The sequence below is a fragment of the Rutilus rutilus genome (genome assembly GCF_951802725.1).
Source record: "Rutilus rutilus genome assembly, chromosome: 7".
NCBI classification, from domain to species: Eukaryota; Metazoa; Chordata; class Actinopteri; order Cypriniformes; family Leuciscidae; genus Rutilus; species Rutilus rutilus.
The window spans coordinates 21,166,011-21,179,238 of record NC_140221.1 but is presented as its reverse complement, the minus strand read 5'-3'; positions in this window follow the sequence as shown (position 1 = coordinate 21,179,238).

Below are 13,228 nucleotides of genomic sequence, written 5' to 3'. Positions count from 1 at the left end.
CAAAATATAGTGGACCATTTTGAGCTGGGGTGGAGTATGAGTTATATCCTAGATATATGTTAATTTTTTTGTTTTTTTCATTCGGCACCTGTGTTCTCAGTTTCAAAACATTTGTTAAATGCTGATATAGTCCAACCTTGTTTTGCAGAGTAAATTTTATTCTGAAACCAACTTTATCGTAGAGTCGATAAGAAAATGTCATGCCTCCCTGTAGAATACCAAAAGAACACTGACCCATTCAGGTCAGGCATTTATTATATTCCTTCACAAGCTACAAAACAACTCTCCCCACACTCCATTATACACAGAACTCTCAGTTCACAGATACTTTGACATTGTCTTTAAAGCAACTCACATAAAGATTTTTTTTTTTTTTAATGGCATTGTATTTTGGGTTGTCCTATTTGTGGTTTGGATTGGACATCTCACAGAAAGACCTTCTCCACCTCCTCATTGTTCCTCTGTATGATCTCGCAGTCCATATGTGCCACTAATCCAATATCTTCAGTTAAATTTGCTGTAGTGAAGTTGCTACATCAAGTTAAGCTGCAGGTGAATCTCTGTTTTCACTGCAGTTGTGTGAGCTGAATTAAGAGAGAGAGGGAAAGAAAAAAGTGTTTAATGAGATTCTGGTGTCCATGTACATCATTATGAACTTAGTCAGAGAAGAAATAATCAAGTATCTGTTTGGATATTTCCATATTTTATGAAGAATCCCTGATCGCAAATGTATTTCATCCCACCTGACCACTACACCTACATGTCACAAAGCTTAGTTTTTCTGTAATCGCAGCCCAGAACTAATTTAAGCCTTAACATCAGAGTGTGTAGACCCCTAACTAGTAGTTAATCACCTTTCATTCTGCAACTATTGAAATTTCCTGAGAGAGTCGTTCAGTTTCAGTTGAAGTTTTATTTGGGGAGAGTTCTTTGTCTCAAAGCAATTACTAAATCACACAGACTTGTCTATCAAACGGTTACTTAGCAATTCAAATTTTAAGTGGTTTCCCTTAAGGATAAACAATCCTTAATAATCCTTTATTGTTGTTTGGATGTTTATGAGTGTTTTTCAATTGAAAGAGAAAGTTTTCGTACCATTTCACTGAGAAATGAAACACCATGGGTTAGAGAACAGCAGGAAGGTGATTTTACTGGATGAGAAATATGCTGAAAGATATTGATAATGTCACCTTGCCCCACACCCCAGCAAAAGAGCCTCATAATTGACTTCATGACACACCATGACTGTTGTGCATGCCTCATAGCTGTATGCAATGAAATCAATATTTCTATTCCGGTCTTCACTGCACTTATTTTCGTACTTCATTGACCTTCCTATTGATTGTTAAACTATTTACCTCCACAAGCAACAAATGTGTCTTCCCCAGAAGAACAAACAGTGCCATCTAAACTAGATTTAACAAAAAAATGTCAAATAGAAAATGGGAATACAATATTGAGAGTGGGCACAAACCTCTGAGACTGCCCACTGAAACAATTTGTAATGATTCTCCCAGCGAACAGACTACTAACAATTAATATGTAATCAGTGTGGATGGTACACTGGATATAGGTTTTATAATATCACACAATCAAGATGAATGTTGTTCCAAATTACCTGCAAATTACTTATCGGAATCACAGCCGTGTTGATTTTCAGACCAGCAGCTTATATGTGATATTGCTTTTATAGAACAGTAACTTACATTTTAGACACAATTGGCAGTTACTTTTGTTTGTTTTTGCCGATGGAAATAGCCAATGCAGAATCAACAGCAGAGTATGTCCGTACAACTCACTACAGCTCATAACTTATTTTGTTCTTGAATTTATCAGTGTATTTCAACAAATCGGTTGAGTGAATGAATCAATGACTCACTCATAACTGTAATTCTAGAATAAATCAGTGTATTGGAAAATATTAGTTGAGTGAATGAATCAATGACTCACTCATAATTTATTTGTCCTTGAATGTATCAGTGTTTTTGAGTGAATAAAGTGATAAAAACAGTCACCTAATAGCATAATGATGCAACCTGCCAAAAGATACACTGAAAATTCCTAATACTAATGCACAGAGTCTACCTGGAGCGTGCGAACACTGCAGTGTATAATATTTTTGGTCAAAAAATAATCATACTATATTTCATATAAGATTATTTAACTAAAATAATAGACGCTTTCTGGCAGCTTACTGAATTATACAATGTATCTTCTCTTTACAAACAAAATCTGGAAGAAATGCTTTTATGGAGGCCTTTTATTTTCTTATTTTCATACCAGATGACAATGAATAAACAATCAGCATGTACAAAAAAAATTAAATAATTCTCCATAAATCATTTTCACATTATCAGAGAGGACAGTAAGACCTTGTGTTCCAGGAGAGAGGGGGAGAGTATCACACATTTCTCATGCTCTTATTCAGGTAGCTGCACTAAACAAATGATTGTCCAGTTCTTATCTGGCAGTTCAGTCTGTCAAACACACTTGCTGGGGTGGAGCCAAATGATTTGAGCTTCAGAACCTGACGCCATGATATCTTTACAAAGTAACATGAAGGCTGGTTCAGATTTGCCTCTGGTATAATAAGATTAGACTCCTGTCCCATTGCCTGCACTGGGGGAACTACGTCACCTATTGTCATGCCAAGGCATTTTGTATAACGTTTAGGTCAATGAAATTATGTTTACTACTATTTGAAAGAACATTGTAACATTATAAAAAAAAAAAAGGTTTCACTACAAACAAACTGAGATGCGAAATGCCACCAGTTGCATTTGAAATGAGAGCATGAATTTGCGGTGTGATCCCAGATAAAAGGAATGTTCTCAGAGCTTTGGCTATAGGTTATCTTAAGGTTATGAACATATGTTCCTCCAGAAACATTAACAGAATGTTTGTTCAAAGTTATGTGGTCTTTATAATGTTCTCAAAACGTTAGCACAAAAACGTCTAGGTTACATATGGTAACCCTCGTTCCCTGAAGGAGGGAACGGAGACGCCACGTCGAGACCGACGAATGGGAATCTCGCTAGAGAGGCCAGTCTACTTAGAGTTAAACTAAACTAGCCAATGCAAGGCGTTCGCACGTCTCGTAGAAGGCGCTCGAGCTGAAGTGATGGTGTTAAGAACCTCTGGGGGTAAGAACCTCCGCGTTTAGGGTTAGGGAGGAAACATGGAGTTTCCCGTTGTACGTGGCACCCCAGCCGGTGGCAGAGGTATCTGTGAACACCACAGCATGCCTGGACACCTGCTCCAAGGCAAGCATGAGCTCCTGTCACTCAAACAGCAAAGCAGGACCCTACCTATTAGCTTCCTCTCAACCTGTTTCTGGCCCCTGTAGGTAGCATCATAACCTCACCCTACCAGGAAGAATTTTGTGCTGAAATAGCTCTGTTAACACAGTGCATGTACGAGTCTGACAAATGCATTTATCAGCTCTGCAGCAGTGCTCATTTTTCACAGCTTTGCTAATTAGAGCACAAAGGGCATCCATGTCTGCCGCACTGGACACTCAATCAATACAAACTCGCAGTTCACGCTGGTGTAAGAATCCTGGAAGAACTGCAAGTGGAAAGGTTATCGTGCTCCAGTTTAACTCAGTGTGTCAAAACAGTGTAGCCTTGCTATGGGGGAAAACATTTTTAATAATAATAATAATAATATAAATGAAATTTATGCAGCAATTCTATTATATCATTTATCAGTCTCCACATTTCAACATCAAAGTACTTGAGACATAAAAGGTACTGTACAAATATTATTCCTGATGGTTTGCTTCAACAGGTATTATCAATGCATCAAATAAAGAGGGCTTGTTTGGTTTGTGGAACATGACCTTCAACAAAACAGGCATCTGTTGAGTGTTAATTTCGTTCCGCCAGACTGCTTGGCTCATTGATAAGATGCTACAATTTCAGAGGCTTGTGATATGTGATGTTCATTAAGGGCCTTACAGGTCAATTATGTTTTGAGTCACGATCAGGAGGGGGAGAAAAGCTTTTAACGGCACTGGGCCATTAAAAGGAAAGTGATCCATGGCACCCTGTGGCATTTCTTCTCTGCTAGCCACTTCCCATTTTCTCAAGTTCCTCTAATGGTTAATCTTTCAGAGCCAAGGAGAGCACAGATTTCCCCTTGCAATTAAACTCTCAATGTCTTTCCTCACTAAAAACGCTTTGGCGAGAGCAACAATGGAGGAAAGTGCATGCTATAGAGAATGCAAGGCTTTTCGCCACATTTGCAGAGCATTGAATATGTGTTGATGATGAAAGACTTCTTTGCCTTAAAGGAAATGGAGTTGTATTGGGGTAAACTTGAACTGATGTGTTGCTGATGAAGCATTCCCGCACACAGCCGGCCCGGCGGCTGAGGATTGTAATGCATTAGGTTTGTATAATAGAAAATGTGTTTCAGTCATATTACCAAGAATATTCATGGCTGAATCTCATGCATGTCAACTAAAACAATTTACAACCGCAAATGAGCGTGCCTGAAACTGTAGCCTTTATTTATGGCTGCAGCAAACAGGAAACTCGAAATACATTTTTTGACTTTGAAATAAATGTAATGCTGACTGATGCTAAACATTAAAACATCTATGGGGAAAAAAGGGGTTTGTTTTATTTATTATTTTATTATTTATTAGTAACCCTATTATATATTCATATAAGGTTCAGATTTAGTTTGTTTTGCTCAGATTATTATGATTTGTGATTGTATTGTATTATGACAATGCAGTTATGTAGATATATAAACTTTTTGTACTTGGAATAACAACAAATAGCATCATTTATTTTTCAAAGAAAAAAAAAAGATAGTCCAAGGCACACTTCAGATTCAAATAATTAAAAAGTCTTAAATCAACTGGCTATAAATAAAGTGTAGGTAATGGGAGAAAATAGTAATACGAAAAAGCAAAAAAAATATATATATATAATATATATATATATATGGAAAGAAAGGGTATGCAAATAGAATGTAATAAGGATTGTATTGAATTGTAATAAAAAAAAGAATAAAAAAAAAACATCAGAGCAGTACAAATGTAGTTGTTAAAATAAGTTAACACTCTGTAAAGTTTAACCAAGGTATATTAGGACATCTGTGTGTTTGCTGTGAGCTGATCTGATGTGCTGTTAGTAACAGTCTCCATCACTCATCTGTAAAAGACACAAGGGGTTTGACACTTGACAGAGGAGCTTTTGCCAAATTCATTGTCCTGTCAGCTCGTCTCCCTTTAGTCCTCATTTACTGAAACTTGGGCTATGATGCAGAAGTGTTTTTCACACTCTTCCCCCTCCTTCAACATTGTTATAAAATCTATATGACGTAACAAGGCAAGTCTTTGTATTTTGCCTTGTACACATTTAATCAATACCAAGTTAAGGGTGTCATGATACTTGGAAAATTAATCAGGCTATTGTCACGGGTGGTTGCAGGAAGTCAGACGGAGACAAGATATTTCCAAGAACGAAGGTTTAATATAATAAATCACAAGACAGCAGAACAGCAACACACACTAAAATGTAACGGAGATCAGACAAAGACTGACTGAACAGACGGAACTTAAATACAAACACAGATGACACTGATTAATGGAACACAGGTGATATAGATGATGATGATGATGATGGATGATGAACTAAACACAGGCGATAGAGCTGAACTAAATGACAGTAACCACAGAAACGAAGGAGTGGCGGAAAAGAACAAAGGAAACCAGGAACCAATCAAAACACAAACTTAAAGTCCAAACAAGCACTGACACGTGACAGTACTCCCCCCTCGGCACTTCCTTGCGCCATAGATAGACCAACTGTGGAGGGAGGGGGCTCAGGAGGACGAAGAGCAGGTGAAGGGCAGACAGAAGGCAGGACGGACCAGGGTGGAGCAGGTTGTGCAGGCTGCCAGGGCGGAGCCATGGTGGAGGCAGGGCAGGTGACTCCAGGGGGCCGACTGACGGAGGCGGAGCAGGTGGAATAGGATACCCGGATGGAGCAGGAGAGCCGATGAGCCAAGGCGATGCAGAGGATCTGGAGGGACATGGCGATGCTGACGGCTCTGGCGACCGAGGCGCAGGCGGTGATCCAGAAGGCCGCGGTAGAGCCGGAGCCACAGAGGATCAAGGTGGAGCTGGAGGGAGTGAGGAGCCCAACGGAGCCAGAGGGACGAAGGGACGAGGAGTGTAGTCCCGAGGCGAGGGCAAGCCGACGAATGACCAAGGTGAAGCCGGAGGGACGAGGGAGCCCGGTGGACCTGGTGGACTGATGGGCCACGGTGGAGATGAGGGAGGTGGGAGCCAAGGTAGAGTTAATGGACAGATGGGCTGAGGTGGAGTCCTGGTCGCAGAGGCCGGAGGCGGAGACCGGGGATCCACCGACCACGATGGAGCTGGAGACTGGCGGACCCGCGTCTCTGGATCGGAACGCGACGCTCACCAAATACCTGCTGATGGCTTCCCTCCAGTTCAGTCCATCAGTGTTTGAGAGGTCGATGGCCTGGTGGAAATTGGCCCCGATCCAGAAAAGCAGCTTGAGGGTTTCACAAAGTTCACCATGAAGGAAAAAAATTCTGTGCTCTTTTGAGCAATGGCGGCAAAAATAGCCCTAGTCATCAATATTGGCTGGTCTGATCTTGGGTGGTTGCAGAAAGGCAGACGGAGACAAGATATATTTCCAAGAACAAAGGTTTAATATAATAAATCACAAGACAGCAGAACAGGTAGCAACGCACACTAAAATGTAACAGAGATCAGACAAAGACTGACTGAACAGACGGAACTTAAATACAAACACAGATGACACTGATTAATGGAACACAGGCGATACAGAGGACGATGATTAACTAAACACAGGTGATACAGCTGACCTAAATGACAGTAACCATAGAAACGAAGGAGTGGTGGGAAAAGAACAAAGGAAAACAGGAACCAATCAAAACACAAACTTAAAGTCCAAACAAGCACTGTCAAGTGACAGCCATTTCTTTTACAGGTGATCACTCTGTTTGCATCAGCAGTCTGAGAAAACACATTGTGTATAATATGTCTGTCTGTCTGTTTGGTCAATAACACAACTCTGTTTTAAATTGTTTCTAATTTGACATGCTGTCAGCCTTGAGAACATTGATTGGTAGTAGCTTTGCATATAGTGCAGAAAAATTATTTACGTATAAACATGACTAAACATGTCTGTGCTAAACACATTGGATTACATTTTTAGTCGACTGCTTCATTAATTTAAAAAAATGTCTCACTCTTTACCTAATGTGATATACAGGCCACTGGACCAGCCAGAAAATCAATTAACAAAATCTAATTCATCACTGTGTGTTAAAGGAACACTCCACCGTTTTTTTAAATAGGGCTTATTCACCTTCTTTCCTTTAGATAGGTGGGCAAATGCATTTTTGTCTCAGTGCATGCATTGTTTTAGTTTGACGGGCTCGGCGCTAGCTTAGCTTAGCTTAATGAATGGAATCCTTTGTTACCAGCTAGCATGTCCTGAGTAAAAGTGATTCAAAAAAATAAAAAAATAAAAAATTACTTCTTGTGGCCTGCGTATTCACAACGAGTACAAATAGCGATGCAGATTAACACTAGACGATTTCCTAGGCAGATATTGACTTGGGACTATATTAGGGTGAAGCACAGGCGAAGCACTGCTACTTGGCCGCAGAGATATCACGCAACACATGAATCCCACGACTTCCGTCAACATACCGGCATGAATTTTTCCTACAGTACATGATTGGTGATGAACATGGCTGATTTTGTGAGAGACGAAGAGGGTGACTTCTCAGACAGTCAAGATCCAGAACCATATACCTCTATGAACCAGAGTTTTCAGAAGATGAGCTGCGTGCTTTGGAAATAGAACGACAGGAGGAGGAGGTTGCGATCGCTCAACAGCCTGAGGACGTGAGGATGAGAGCCAACACGAACTGGTGGTGTGAATGTGGGGGAATATGCCAATCTATGCCGACTGAAATAGAGTGTCTGTGCTGTGGCGAGTGGGACAAGTTACTGCCATCGATGACCAGGCTCAACGCGTCAGATCAAGATGAGCGCGCCCGCAGTTGTGTCACAGCTACCGAGGATTTCACGCCGTTGATCCATCCTACAGTGCTCGATTTTTTTTTCCGGTGTGATAAAGTGAACTGGAAAAAACGCCCCACGCCGAATGGACCAAATGGACAGCAGTCCACAGAGTAAGTTATTATTTTAAACATGACGCATGTATAGATCGACCCATATTATACCTGTATTCACATTCACATATTATACCACATATTCACATTTCATGTGTTGCGTGATATCTCTGCGCCCAAGTAGCAGTGCTTTGCCTGTGCTTCCCCCTAATATAGTCCCAAGTCAATATCTGCCTAGGAAATCGCCTAATGTTAATCTGCATCGCTATTTGTACTCGTTGTGAATACGCAGGACACAAGGATTAATTAGGTGGGGTTTAAAAAAAAAAATGTTTTATCACTTTTACTCAGGACATGCTAGCTGGCAACAAAGGATTCCATTCATTAAGCTAAGCTAAGCTAGCGCCTAAACTAAAACAATGCATGCACTGAGACAAAAATGCATTTGCCCACCTATCTAAATGTAGGAAAGAAGGTGAACAAGCCCTATTTCAAAAAACATTGGAGTGTTCCTTTAAGGGGCAAATGTACATTTCTCACACATCAACTGCGTCAGTCTGCAGCCATCAGCACTGATGGCAAATGAAGAATATGGATGGTCTGCTCACATGAGTGATAATGTCGATTCTTAAATAATTACTGATGTGTGACAATCACAGACATCTTAACTTGGTACATTCTGTTTTTCAGTTCATCAACCTTCCCTGTACAGAATATAATATGTATCCCACTGTGTGTACAGTGACACTTTGAACTGTAAATGCCACTCCGTTAGAAAGTAAAATATCAGACCAGGCCAAACATTTATTTAAATTTAAAGGATAAATATAGTAAATATAGCTGCGAGCAGCAATTATCGGGGCCAAGCACAACATGGCAGAATGAGAAGAAAAACAAACAAAGCATTGGTTTTGTTTTTGGCATTGGCATTGGTTTTGTTGCGCATTAAGACCAACTGTAAAATGATCAATTTTAGATATTTATTTAGGCATTTTAGGCAAATTGGTTGAAAAAATATAAATATGATAAATTGCCTGTCACGTTTGATCAAAAGGTGGCGCTATAGTAATAATTAAGTATGAAATTAAGTATGAAAGCGCCCTCACACTAGCACTTTTAGTGTGCACCAGGGTTTGAATGATGTCAGAGTTCATTTGGATGATGTTGTGAACGCTGTCTTCCGAACTCGGGTGCGCACCAGCGAACCGTACTCGAGTCCGCTTAAAAAGGTGGTCTGGGGTAGCCTACGGTTCATGTGAACTCCAGTACGGTTTGCTGCTGATATAGGGTGCTTTCACATCTGTAGTTCAGTTCATTTGGTCCGGACCAAGGGCGAAACATTATACATTGTAGCATTTTTCAGGCATTTTGGTTCCTTTTCACACCACACTGATTGCTCTGGTCCGAATCAGTTTATGAGTTGATAAAACGAACCAAAATGCAGTCACGTGACAGCATCCAGATCACTCGTTGGCCAGATGTGTCTTGAAGGCATTTCCATAACTGCACTTCGATTGGTCAGAATTAACGTGCGGGAAAATTCCAACAGAACTCCCAGAAGTAAACAAAGAGGTGGAAAATCAGGCAGAAAACTCCGCTGTTTACTATGGAGAGACAACTGCGTGGGCTGATTGTCTCCCTGGTCATATTTTATTATATAGTTTGTCTAAACCACTTTAGACAAACAATAATATTTGAGAATGAAGCGAGGATGCGGCTCGAAAATAATGTGTTAATGCACTGCACGCGGCGAAGGGCCATCGCAAGTCACTTCAGGAGGAGGTGTGCATTAATGTTGCTAAACAGTGACATGTTCATCATCCCAAAAAAATTACCAACGATCCATCAGGTAATGTTGTGCCCTTTCTCTCTTTTAAATCTTCTACGCGACACACACCCCCTACCCACACACACAGGACAATGGAGGAAATCAAGTGTAGGCCTATGCTGTTTTTGGATGTTTTTGTTTTTGCTGTTTTTATTCAGGATACTCCGTCTGGCGCGTACAATGACGCAGTGAATAGTGACGATTCTCTCTGACCAATCAGCAGTCTGTCGTGTTTTCACCTCAGATCGCCTCAGCTCGCTTAGAACCTCGCCGGAGGTGATACGAAAAAAAGTCGAGGCGAGGCGAGCTGGTACTGTGTAGTGGAAAAGCGTCATTTGACGCATTGTACCACATCAATGCAAAACCATCAAAGTGGCTGTAAGTGGAAAGTTATTAATCTGTCCAGAGAATGCAAATGGGAAATTCAATGACACCCGTTTTGAGTACAAAAGCAGGGAATGTTGGTGCATAAAGACTACCGACCAAAGAAATCCGAAGTTGAGAAAGAAGTTTGTGTTTTTGACAGGTTCTTCTGCTTGACATATTGATGGCAGCTATTAAGGGATGATACACTTAGACCCTCAACACAATACAGCCAATTAGTGCAATTCAGCTTTTGAACAACAAATTATGCACTGAAGAATGAAGGGCTCTAAAGTAATCAATATTTCTGCAATATACCTGAATGGCTTTTGAATTGTAGATTGATTGTTGTTTCAAGCAAACTATTGCCCTCCATATACCAGACTAAACAATTTCAGAAACAAATAATGAAGACAGGGATCAGTGGTCAGATCGCAATATGACCATTTGGGAATAAAGCCATTAAGAGTGTCAATTAGCACTCTTTTTAAGGGTATATATATGGGCACAGGACAGAGAGAGAGAGCTGTAACAAAGATGCCCTCCTGCCTGATTTTTACATTACTTAGGATTAGGCCTATGTAGCAAACTACCTTTGTTTATTTCCCAGAAAGTTTTAACAATTTGAAGAAGAGCTGTGGTTTATGTTTATCAGGCAGTCCGTTTCCTGCATCTGAATGAGGTCTGAATAATTAAGACCCGTCAAAATGTTGGCTCTGTATTATTAATCTCTGACACAAAGCTGTCAAGAAACTATAATCTGAACCGCACACTTGAGCCAAAGGAATTTCTTTATCAAAAAAACCTGATAAGAGGTGCAACACAACCAATCTGACTAAAAAGTCATTTTTAAGAGACTGACATATACATTTACTTATTCTTTGCTTTTTGGGAACTGATTGAGGTGTCTGGAACATTGAATTAGATTTGAATTAGAAAGGATTTAAAAGTTTTTTTGGTGCTATTTTTCATGATCACCCCATATATTTGCCCTCTAACAAAATAACCCAATACATTTAATATAATGTACATATTTTAATATTAAATGTGTAACAACAATTACTTGAGATTATTTTGTATAATTAATTTTTTATAAATGTATTGTGCTTCTGTGCAGAATCTATTAAATCTAATTAAATCTACAACAAATTCTGTAAAAAAACTAAAACATCTGCAAGATTTGTGAAAAATAAAGAATGAAATAGCTTTCATTTAATTAAATTGCCACACATTAATCCATTACTATAATACAAATTGCATACTCACAAACATAGCTGACTAATTGTAGTTTTTGTGACCCATATTTGACCATAATTGTTTCTCACATCTTGAAATAAATATATAAATGTTAAAAATCTCCAGCATGTTTTCTGTGACTAACTCGCTGTATTTCTCTTTCTATCCCCAAGGTTGATTGAAATTGCATTGCAGAATTTAAATAGTCAAAAAGTGGCACCTACTGTAGAGCAGAATGTATGCTGACAGCTACACTGACAGTCTTATTGGGAGTGAAACTGCACATTCATTGGACTGAATAAGTTAAAGCAAAAAAGAGGAAAGACTAGCCTGTTATTTTCAGCTTTTCATAACACCATGTCTTTGACAAATGTCATAAAGGACTAACAAGGCTACAGTATGGGAAGACAACTGGACAGCATCAGAAAAATCAAGCATTGAAATGGTTGACCACCACAGCAGTGGATGTAAAATTCACAAGGGTAAGATGGTCGATGTCTGTGGAACGGAGGAGTTGCAGAATAATAAGAGTAGATACAAAGTGTTCAAGTGTGTGAATTAATGATATCTCCAGAAAACTCTGTGAACTCTCCAATCTGTGAACATTCTCTGACAGCAACACAATGCAGCAAACATCTTTAAACATTCATTTAAATGTATTTTCAGAAAGGTCCGAGACCAGACCACGAGTGAAAATGCTGATGACCTTTTGCATTACAAATGATATTCATCCATGTTTCAAAGAGCATCTTGTGGAAATCTACCCTTTCGTTCAAGGGGTTCACATGGTCAATGTCATATTGCTTAATGACCTTGAAATAGTGCAGAATCTTTCATATTTCTCATTCATTTTCCATCATTATCTTGGTTGTAAATTTCTTTTCAAAACCTTCCAGTTAATACCAGATTTTTTATGGGCACTAAGACTAGTTTTTCTTATTTCTAAAACCAGTTCTGCAGTTTGTCATGCTGTCACACTTAATTCAAAACTTCATGGGCGAAGACACCATTTTGTTCAATCACAAATTGAATTGATATTTTGTACATTTCTTGTTAAAATATGGATTTGTGTGTGAAGAGAAATGCACAAACACATCTGAAGTCAACATACAGTGCTTTTACTGACACCTGCTGTCAACCCTCATGAACCTCTGTGAATTTAAAGGGACAGTTCACCCAAAAATTTAAATTCTGTCATAATATAAGCACCATAATGAAAGTCAGTGAAGTCCAAAACAACACTGGACCCAGCAGACCTTCTATGCAGGGGCGGATTAAGGTGGTCAGGGGCCCCTAGGCTGCTCTTTGTGTGATAATAATAAACAGAGGTGTAATTGTTAGAGGTTTTTTGTTTGCGCCAGGCACGGCGTTATGGGTGGGCCTGACGGGCTTAGGCCCACCCACTTTTCAACAGGCCCATCCAAAAATTTCCTTCAAAAAAAAAACAAAAAAAACTTTTAATATATTCTAATTTTGGCAGAAATTATAAAAAATCGACAAAAGCTAATAATTTGTGGTAAAATAGTGTAGGCTAAATATTTAGTTTTAAAAACAATTTTAAAAAGCTGGTTATGTCTATTTTGATGTTTCTGCGCAAGTTCGGCAGACAGTGAGGTTCGGGTTTGTTCCGATCAGAGCTCTTGAGCG